The 9,593-nt window shown below is 44.3% G+C and overlaps 1 pseudogene; it reads right to left on the bottom strand.

The window, feature by feature from the left end:
- Positions 1 to 513: 513 nt before the first annotated feature.
- LOC149119240 (egl nine homolog 1 pseudogene) lies at positions 514 to 1,750 on the bottom strand (annotated as a pseudogene).
- Between the last annotated feature and the right edge of the window lie 7,843 nt (positions 1,751 to 9,593).

Here is a 9,593-nt window from a genome sequence, read left to right as displayed (position 1 = left end):
AGCTATTCAAAACAACTGAAAGAAACAAAAACCTCCCAAATGACTATGAAGACAGCAAATCTTAATTCCTAAACCAGAAAAAGAAACAACAGAGAAAGAAAACTATAGACTAATATCGCTGCTGAACATAGATGCAAAAATCACCAACAAAATATTAGCTAATTGAGCAACACATCATAAAGATCATTCACCCAGACCAACTGGGGTTTATCTTTTATATGTAGAGATGTTTCAACATTCTCAAATGAATAAATGTGATACATCATATTAACAAACTGAAAAACAAAAACCATATGGTTATCTCAATGGATGAAGAGAAAGCATTTGATAAAATACAACATCCTTTTGTGATTAAAACTTTAAACAAATTGGGTATAGAAGCAACATTCTTCAACACAATCAAGTCAATTTATGACAAACCTACTTCCAGCATCCTACTGAATGGGGAAATGCTATAAGCATTCCCCCTAAGATCCAGAACCATACAAAGATCCCCACTCTCACCATTGTTACTTAATATAGAAGTTTCAGCAGTCTATCAAATTTGGGTTCAATGTCAGCAAACTGGGCTTGCTTTCTGGAAAAATTCTAAGTACACCTCCACTTACCTTGGCACCCCAGTCTTTATTAATATATACAAGTCACACATCTCCCATTTCCATTTGGATTATCAACATACCACACATAACCTGTTCCATTGCCTGGATAATAACCATGGCTTTTGTCTGGCCAATCATTTTGTAGTTGCCCAGCTTCTTGTTACAGTGGTGGATCAGGTCGTCCATGCTGCTCATCAGCAGCCCAGCGGTTTCACAGCTGGCTGTCCGTGAACTTGCCTGTGCAGTGCAGGGCGCGCATCTTGTCGCCTATCTTGTCCAGGAAGTCGTCCACTACCCAGATGCCATGCTTGTTCATGCAAGGCAGCACCGAACTGGCTTTCTCTGCCCTTTGGGCTGCAGACCGAAGCTATGGCTCAGTGCCTCGCAGGGTGTGTTGCTAGGGGGGTACAGGTTCGCCTTCTCCTGATACAGTGATGGGTGGGTCAGCAGTTCCTCCTTCCCTGGCTCCTCCTCGGCCACCACTGGGCCCTGGAGGCAGGGTTCCTGGCTATGGCAGGGTGGGCCATGGACTTGGCCTTTGCCTTTGCAGCATCTCTGGCTGCCGGCCTGAATCCCTGACGGTGGTGGAAATGCTGTACAGACGCGCAGCTCCTTTCCTGGCTTCCTGGGCTCTGGCACCACCGGCCCTGTGCCCGGTGTGGTGGGAAAGGCCAGGCTGCTGGTGCAGGCCTGCCCCGTGGCCAGGGGTCCCCTCGCTACCCTGGCACAGAAACTCCTGCTTCTTCCAGTCCTGGCGCTGGTGTGGCCTCAGTAGAGCAGGTTCTCCATCTTCCCACAGGGCTCACAGTACTGCTGGTCCCGCTTGCTCTGTCCCCACCAGCCCAGGTCAGCGGCAAAGCAGTGGGTGGTGCAGGCCTGCCTGGGCAGCCAGAGTCACTCCCACTGCCCTGGCACACGAGCTCGTGCTTCCTCCAGTCCTGGTGCTGGTGAGGCTGCAGCACAGCAGGCTCTCCATCTTCCTGCAGGGCCCATTGTTCTGCCTGTCCTGCTTGCTCCAGCCCCGCCCCCAGGCCCGCTGCTGTCATTGCCCAGGGTGGAGGCAGCGGTGGTCGAGTAGGAGAGTTGGGGGCTGGACTGCCTAGCCCAAGACCAGGGAGCAGAGAGAGCGGCAGAGAATGTTTCTGCACCATGCACCTGCCGCCCCTCTAATCAAGCATGCCGGCACCAACACACTCGTCCAGGTTGCTTTCTCGTCCTTGGGGATGGCCCCGCAGCGCCAGCGGCTGCTTCAGTGCCTCATCGCACACATGCTGAGGGTGTACGGCCTGCGTGGGGACGAGGATCTCCACTCTGGTTGCGCTAGATCAGCAGCCTTCCAGGGTGCCGCCTCACCATCCTGGGCAGCCGGGCCCAGCTTGTGGAGCAGTGCAGTGCATGCGGGCAGCACTTCCTTTGAGTGCTCTGCACAGACACCACTGCCCTGTGGTGACCAGGGTGGGGGTCGGGCACGTGAGGGTCGAGGAGGGGGAGCGAGGGCCCAGGGCAGCACCAAGGGGGCGGTGGCTGCGCACATGTTTGGCCTGCTCCTTGGATCTCCTGCACGCTGCGGGACCCGGCCTCGGCCGAGCCCTCGGTGACGGGTCCCTTCGGTCTCTCCTCCCCCTGGGCCGGTTCTGTGTCGAAATATGCAAGGGACACCAAGAGGCCATCCCACTGCCACCACCCTCTGTGGTCTGTGAGAGGACACCCAGCGGGCAGACTCATGAGCCCAGAGAAGAGGGGGCAGCGCAGGCTGTGCACACACCTGCTGAGAGAGGGCGCTGGCCTTGAGAGGGTCATGGAGTGGCTGACTCCTAATCATGGCTGCTTGTCCTTTAAGCCGACTCGGGTTGTGTTAGGTGCACTCCTAGACACTGGGTTGCAAGGTGTCCATTGAGAAGGAAATTCATAGAAGGAAAGCAACTTGCCCAAGGTCACACAGAAGTGGGATCCAGGAATCAGCTTTGTTAGATTCCAAGGCTGTTTTTCCCATTACACCATGCGGCTTCTGCTTGAAGAAAGTTAAATAAAGAGCCTCAGAGCAGGCATTTGGTCTAATAGTTAAGACACCTCTGTCCCACACCTGAGTGCCTAGGTTTGAAGCCCAGCTCCAGCGCCAGACTCAAGCTTGCAGCTAATGCAGACCCTGGGAGGCAGTGGTCATAGCCCAGGTAATTGGGTTCCTGCCATGCACGTAGGAGACTTGGATTATGTTGCTGGCTGTTGGTCTTTCACTTTTAGAAGTTACATATTCTGCCTCCAGGAGTGTGCATCCATGACATGCGTAGACTTGCTTCTGCTTTCAGGCATAGCATGAGGCAGGCATGACACCTCTCGGACATGAAGGCCCCCAATTCGTTTTTTTAAGATTTATTTACTTATTTGAAAAAGTTACACAGAAAGAGAAGGAGAGGCAGAGAGAGAGAGAGAGAGAGAGAGAGAGAGAGAGAGAGAGGTCTTCCATCTGCTGGCCCACTCCCCAAGTGGCCACAATGGCTGGAGCTGAGCCAATCCGAAGCCAGGAGCCAGGAGCTTCCTCTGGATCTCCCACGTGGGTGCATGGGCCCAAGGATTTGGACCATCCTCCACTGCCTGCCCCCAGGCCATAGCAGAGAGCTGGGTCAAAGGGGAGCAGCTGAGTCTCAAACCAGCACCCATATGGGATGCTGGCATAGCAGGTGGTGGCATCATCTGCCATGCAACAGCACTGCTCCCCATTCAATTTTAATACATGAGTGCTCATTACTTTTGAATTATGTTTGTAATTACCACACAGTAATTATCCATTAGCCACTAAAAATTAACTCAATAAGTTGTCAATATTCTGTGAATTTATCACATTATTACTGATGCACTTTGTTGGCTTTGAACAAACTAATGTGACAAATATGCCAATTTAACATTTTCTCACAGGTTTAGTAATAATCATATCTACTTCGCCAAATTTGTAAAATAAGTACAAGAATTAAAAGCACATGCCTGCAGTGCCAGCCTCCCATATGGGCACCGGTTTGAGTACTGGCTGCTCCACTTCCAATCCAGCTTTCTGCTAATGCACCTGGAAAAGCAATAGAAGACAGTCAAAGTGCATGGGTCCTTGTACCCACATGGGAGATCCAGAAGAAGGTCTAGGCTCCTGGTTTTGGATTGGCTCAGCATAGCAATGGTGACCATTTGGGGAGTGAAACAGTGGAAGGATGATCTCTCTCTCTTTTTCTCTCTCTGCCTTTGCTTCTCTGGAACTCTATCTTAAAAGTAAATAAATAAATCTTTAAAAAAATCTATCCATGATTTTTAAAATGTTATTATGTAAAACTGGCAAGGAGGTTGGCACTGTGGTGCAATGGGTTAAAGCCCTAGCCTGAAGCATGGGCATCCCATATGAACGTCAGTTATAGTCCTGTCTGCTCCTCTTCCAATCCAGCTCTCTGCTGTGGCCTGCGAAAGCAGTAGAAGATGGCCCAAGTCCTTGGGCCCCTGCACCCACGTGGGAGGCTGGGAAGATGCTCCTGGCTCCTGGCTTTAGATTGGCGCAGCTCTGGCCATTGTGGCCATCTGGGGAGTGAACTAGCAGATGGAAGACCTCTCTCTCTACCTCTACCTCTCTGTAATTCTTTCAAATAAATAAAATAAATCTTTAAAATAACACTGGCAAGGAATTGAAAAATCCATAATGAACCACTCTGCAGTTACTTTAGTAGATATTGCTCGAAGATCAAAGGAAGTATTAAACCTGTTGCTATAATAATAGATTGATATGCTCTCAGAACTTATATTCCCTATTTGTCATATAATCATAGTTTCAAACAGATTAACATTAATTCAAAGTTTATAAAATAATTAGGACAACATCCCTCTTGGAAACTGGTCTGTATTCCTGTAAAGAATAGTTTTAGTTTTGTTTCTCATACTATGATACATGTGTTTTGGGAACGATGAATGACGGAATCATATATACTCTTATAGAACTACTTGTGTTCTCATTTTCCTATTTCTTATCCATTTTAATATTTTCTAATATTCAATTTTATTGGTTACTAAGTTGATTTTACCTGAATACAACATTTAGACATTTATATTTTTTGTATGCATACACAGGAGTTTGTAAGTGTGTGTGTGCATTTGAGAGGTAGCGTAGAAAATAATATGAGGAATCCTAACCCTCATTTCAAACACTAAGCCCTCCTGAGACCTGGCTTCCTTGAGGCAGAGCACTGGGACCTCTCACTGTAATGGGCTGAACTGATTCTCCCAAAAGTGAATATCTTGCAGCCTTAACCCCCAATGGGATTGTTTTTAGAGACAGGACCTTTAAAGATGTAACAGAAGGAAAATGATATCAAGTGTGAGGCCCTAATCCAGATGTACACCTGACCTTATAAGGAGAGCCAGCAGGGATTCACATGGACAGAGGAAATACCATGTGAACACACAGTAAGTTGCTGGCTGACTGGAAGCCTGGGAGTGAGGTCGCAGAAGTCACCAAGCCTGCAGACACCTTGATCTTGAACTTCCAATGTGCAGGACTGTGAGAAACAATCTCTGGTGATTTAAACCATCCCATTTGTTGTAATGTGTCATGGTGACTTTGGCAAAGTAATATACGCAATCCCTACCAGCTTAAATTGCACCCACCCACAAGCTCCACAAAAAAAAAAAAATTCAAAGAAATATGAAAATCAAAAACTGTGATTTTAGGTGCCCAAATGCCTAAGTGAGAAAAGGAGAGAAATAAGATGAATAAAAAATAGAACCCTAGAAATATGTCCATTAAAATCTAGATATCAGAGAAAGGGAAAGAAAATACAAAAATGAATAAATTATTCTTGTGTATATGTGTGTGTTTTTAAAAAGCCCATACTTTGATCCAAGGAGAAATTATAATGCTTAATGATATAATAAGCAGATTTAAAAGGACACTGATGAACTATGGTGTTTCCATGGAACAGGGTCTAAATTAACTTTTGAGACTAGCATTGTGGTTTAATGGGTTAAGCCAGAGCCCATGATGCAATCATCCCATATGGATGCTGATTCAACTCTTGGCTGCTCCACTTCCAATCCAGCTCCCTGGTAATGTGCCTGAGAAAGCAATAGAGGATGGCTCAACATCTTGGGCCTCTGGATTCATTTGGGAGATCCAGATGAAGCTCGTGGTTCCTGGCTTCAGCCTGGCCCAACCTGGGCCATTGCAGCCATTTGAGCAATGAAGTAGCAGATGGAAGATCTTTTTCTTTCTCTGTCTCTCTCTCTTCCTCCTTCCCTTGCTCCATCCCTCTCTCTCTCTCTAACTCTGCCTTTAAAATAAATAAGTCTTTATTAAAATTAACTTTCACAGCTTCCAATATGCACCTATTTTCAAAATTTCATGGGTGAAATCCATAGTGTAGCCCAAATTACAATTGTAGCTATGGATAGCCCTAAATTTAAACAAAATACAACATATGATCTTGGGGAAATTACAAAAAGAAGAGAAGAAAAATAAGGTATTCACTTATTATACTTGATTTTAATTATAACAATGCTTCAATTTTCCATGGTCAAATGAACTCAATTATTCCATAGGAAGCAGAGTGACTCTAACAGAATAAGTAACAAATTAAAAGTAAACTAAGTTTTTGGAAGTTAAAATTTGGCTAGATAAAGTGGAAATCCACAGGCCAAATTAAAATGAGTAAGATGGTGAAATACAAGGAAATTCAAAGGCTTCAAATGTCACAATTTGTGATAAAAAAAATTAACAAAGGGATGAATATTCCCACTGCTTTCCCATGCAGTCCAATTTTGCCTTGTTCTTAAAACTAGAAAGAAAAAAAAGCACTCACATAGTGGTGGCTTAACCAACTGAACCACAATACCGGGCCCCTTGTTTAGCTTTTGTTACTTGATGTTGGAGAGTTTCCTTATCCTGTTCCTGACATGTAGCCTTAGACAGAAAACACTGCCATCCTCTCTGGCAGTAGTCACCTCCCAGCATGAAATGACAAAGCAATTCAAGGCCTGGCATTTGGGCCCAGCTGGTTAAATCAATGAATGCAACATTGGCATTCCATGAGTCCAGGTCCAAGTCCTGGCCACTCCATTTCAGGTCCAGCTCTCTGCTGATGTGCCTGAGTGGGTAGCAGGGGATGGCCCAAGTGCTTGGGACAGTGCCACCAAATGAGAGACCTGGAAGTATTCCCAGGCTCACAGCTTTGGCCAGGTCCAATGGTGACCATTGCATCCATTTGAGGAGAGAACCCTCCCTCCTTCCTTTGCTGCAACTCTGCTTTTCAAATAAATTATATAATAAATCCTAGGAAAAGTCTATCCAAATACATCTTCACACCATTCTTCTGACTGTCGATTATATTATTTTTGGTCTGGATGCATGCCTCAGTTTGCAAACCAGGGACCCAAACTTTTGTTTTTCCCAAAGAAACCTTTTATTTAATGGGTACAAATTTCATAACTACAACTTTAGGAATATAGTGATTCTTCACACCATACCCACCTTCCCACCCCTACTCCACTCCAACTACTCCTCCCTCTCCCATTGTCAGTCCCATTCTCAATTAAGATTAATTTTCAATTAACTTTATACACAGAAGACTAGCTCTGTACTAAGTAAAGATTTCAATAATTTGCACACACACAAAAAGCTGAGAACAAGTTGTATAGTTAATTCTCTTAATACAACTCATTGAGGACAGAAGTCCTGCATGGGAAGTAAGTATACAGTGACTCCTGTTGCTAATTTAACAGTTAACACTCATGTATGATATCAGTGATCACCCGAGGTTCTTAACATTAGCTGCCAAGGTTATGGAACCCTTTTGAATCTGAAATCTGTCAGCAGAGACCCAAACTTTTTTTTTTTTGACAGGCAGAGTTAGACAGTGAGAGAGAGAGACAGAGAGAATGGACTTCTTCCCATTGATTCATCCCCCAAATGGCTGCTACAGCCGCTGCGCCGATCTGAAGCCAGGAGCCAGGTGCTTCCTCCTGGTCTCCCATGCAGGTGCAGGGCCCAAGGACTTGGACCATCCTCCACTGCCTTCCTAGGCCACAGCAGAGAGCTGGACTAGAAGAGGAGCAACCGGGACAGAACTGGCGCCCCAACCAGGACTGGAATCTGGAGTACCGGCGTCGCAGGCGGAGGATTAGCCTAGTGAGCCACAGCACCGATGAGACCCAAACTTTAAAAGGAAGCAGTTCTAGACTGGTGGTGGCTAAAATTTAAAAATAAAAAACAAAAACAAAAAAGGCACTCCTGTATCAATATCACTGCAAATATAATTTTGTCAACCTTTATATCTTAGACAAACCAATGGTTAAGAATGATGTACTACAGTTGCAATGATCTATGATTATTTTAATATTTACTGTATATAATTGAAATGGACATCATTTTATTTGATTTTTATTTATAGCCTTTGTATATATTCCTGATGAGCTATGCTGTTTTTATTTTTTATTTGTTGAACTCTTTATTTTGTAAAGTGGAGCAGTGGGTTAAAGCCCTGGCTTGAAGCGCTGGCATCCTATGTGGGCACCAATTCTGATCCCACTCTCTGCTGTGGCCTGGGATAGCCATGGAGGATGGCCTCTTTGGGCCCCTGCACCCTTGGGAGAGACCTGGAAGAAGCTCCTGGCTTTGGATTGGTGCATCTCCAGCCATTGTGGCCATTTGGGGAGTGAACCAGCAGATGAAAGACCTCTCTCTCTCTGTCTCTACCTCTCTCTGTAACATGTCTTTCAAATAAATAAAATAAATCTTAAAAAAGGAAAATGGAATATCAAAAATTCCAAAAGAAATAAAGGAAAAAAGAAAAGGAATGGGAGGAAGAATGCAGGGAAGTATTGCATTCTTTGAATTGTGTCTATAAATGACAATGAATAGGAATTGTGTTGTATTAGTTACCATGTAAATGTCATTATTTGAGAATCCAATGTAACAATAAATTACTCATAAAAAGGCAAAACAGAACAAAACAATAAAAAAAATCACATTTTGAGCACAGAGCAATTTGTTCCTTGAGAGAGCATTACTTCTTTGCTTGGGAACTGCAGATGTTCCCTGGGAAGCAAAACTGGTGCAACAGTTGGAGAAGCAACCTCAGACTACAGTGTTAGGTAAAAGAAAATAGCCCAAAGTAAGCCAGCTGCACATGTCTTATGTAGGCGCACCTGTCTTATGTAGGGAAAGCCTCTCCCCTCTATAAACAGATGGCCACAAAAGATGCCAGGAAAAGTGCTCCCTCTACTGGTAGAGCAAATAAGCCTCATTACATACAGGCCCAGATCCTGTCACTTTTGCAGATTCATCATTAGCAGAAATCAACCAAGCCTTTCATCTGGAAGCTGACTATCAAAGGTTGATGAGGGAGATCGCCCAGTTCTCGAGACCGATTTGAAGTTTCAGAATTCAGTCATCGGTGCACTTCAGGAGGCTAGTGAGTCACACTTAGTGGATTTCTTGGAAGATACTAATTTGTATGCATTCACACTGAGAGTCATCATCACATTCAGAATCACCCAGTTCGTTCACTGTATGTGGGGAGAAAGGTGTAGTGAAGGCAGTTTTTGTGGGATTCTATAGTGGCTTCTGTAAAATACTTTGGTTTAACTTGTGACCTTTTTGTAAGAATTTTTTATAATGTATTGCATATATTTCTTACAATATATTGCACTGTAAAATGACATTACATCTTTCAGTATGAATATGAAAAATGTTCACAGATCTCAATGATGTGAGCCCTATTGCTCAGGAGTTACATTACTAAAATGCAGAAGAGATGGGTGATATTTCTTGCTTTCTTGATGCATGTTGCTGTGTATTAATGACTTGTACTGTAGCTATTAATGTTATAGCATTGATTAAAAATTATATTTGCAAGAAAACTGGTTATACCTTGATCCAAATATTTAGTGACTGGGGCTATTAAGTCTGACCATGTATCATGGTGATAGAACATGAACTTTTACAAGGGTGAAGATCCAAGTCTCAACCAC

This window comes from Oryctolagus cuniculus, chromosome Y (genome assembly GCF_051225735.1).
Source record: "Oryctolagus cuniculus isolate XC-2025 breed Fujian yellow rabbit chromosome Y, ASM5122573v1, whole genome shotgun sequence".
In the NCBI taxonomy this organism is placed as follows: domain Eukaryota; kingdom Metazoa; phylum Chordata; class Mammalia; order Lagomorpha; family Leporidae; genus Oryctolagus; species Oryctolagus cuniculus.
This window is presented reverse-complemented; position numbering and strand designations above follow the sequence as displayed.